This window comes from Chrysochloris asiatica, unplaced genomic scaffold (assembly GCF_000296735.1).
Source record: "Chrysochloris asiatica unplaced genomic scaffold, ChrAsi1.0 scaffold00035, whole genome shotgun sequence".
Classification (NCBI taxonomy): domain Eukaryota; kingdom Metazoa; phylum Chordata; class Mammalia; order Afrosoricida; family Chrysochloridae; genus Chrysochloris; species Chrysochloris asiatica.
This window is the reverse complement of record NW_006408553.1, coordinates 23,967,489-23,969,090: the sequence shown is the minus strand read 5'-3', so window position 1 is coordinate 23,969,090 and position 1,602 is coordinate 23,967,489.

The following is a 1,602-nucleotide window of genomic DNA, read 5'->3' as shown; positions in this document are numbered from 1 at the left end:
CCAAGGTGGCTGCTCCGGGAGCCACTGAGACCAGTGAATCTGAAAGTACTTCTTGCTTCTGCTACAAATTCCACTGGCTGTAAGCTTTCAAAATTTCTAAATATTCCTTTATGTGTGGTTCAGCATTCTGGAACCATCGCTTGAACTGGTTTTGTCCAGTATTCTGTGTTATTGCTGACAGAGAACCTCACTGCACTTCTGCCTGATCTGCCATCAATCCCCACCTCCTTTAGATTATTTTTTTTAAGGACCCCACTACTCACAGGTGATATTCTCTATTTTATGAGTACATATGAAACTTTGAAGACACATCTATTACTGTACAAATTAACCTTACTATTATTCAGCTATAAACTATTCTCTAAAATAGGGTCTTAAGTGTTTTTGTGACTGACATCTTTGTATAAGGTCTTAATTCATTTATTTAACTGGTGATGTCTGGGGACTTTTTCTCAGAATAATGACTTTAAATGTATAAGTAAAATATGCCGGCATACATAAAAAGTGAAAGAAATAACAAACAACGAAACTGAAATAGAGTTACACTATTTTTAAAACTGTGATATCATAATAAGTGGACTTCTTTAGTAGTATATTATGTAATAAAATCTAGCAACAGGTCTAATTATTGATCATTATTTTTAAAATATCTGTGGTTTCTACTGTTGTAGAAATATATAGCTATGTCTTTTTACAGCTTTCATAGCTAGATTTTCCGTTTTAAGAGTGTAGGGGAGTCACTAAGTTCTAGGGAGGACAATCATGAACAGTGGAGTTTCTGTCACAATTGTGAACAGCAGAGCTGTGACAGTATCTTCTTACACTTTATTAGTAGAATATACATTCTTGATATTGGAAAATTCTTCACAAGACTACATTGGAATAATGGGTCTATTTTCCCCACTGTTCTATCCACACGTACTTTAGGGAGTCTCTGGATCCTAAGTTAAGAATCTCTGCTGGAAATTCTTTGTGCTTTGAGATTCAAATACTCACCTCCATAACAGTTTCCTTAAATTCATTAGGTCTACTGGTGTAGCACTGTAGGATAAGCACTGGACTGCAAGGTCAGTTTGAATCACAAAGTCGTTGGTTGAGACTTACCAGCTGTACATTGGAAACCTATGGTCGCTATAAGTTGGAACCAACTCAATGGCACTTAACAACAACAACTTCTCTATCTATCCTATTTTTGTAGTACCTTGTTCATAGTGTATCATATATTTGAATGAATCATATATTATTATTACATGTCAACTTGTATCGTTCTTCTTTTTATAAAGATCTGTGCTTTATTCACTTTTATTTCTATAATTTGTATAGTATCCAGGACAAGCATCAGGCATATTTTAGGCACTCAATAAATGTTTGCTTAATAAGTAAATTAAAATACCAGGCAGTATTCAGCAAGTTTCCCCAGATCACCAGTAATAGAAAGACATGGATTTAATTAATTTATTGTAACCAACAAAGTGCCCTGGTGTATAAGCTTTGACCTTTAACAAGAGGTATGTTTCCAGCAGTGTAGTCTTAGAATAATGGTAACATTTTTCTTTGGGTTAATCACAGCTATTAAATCAAAATTTAATAAATAAATTTTAT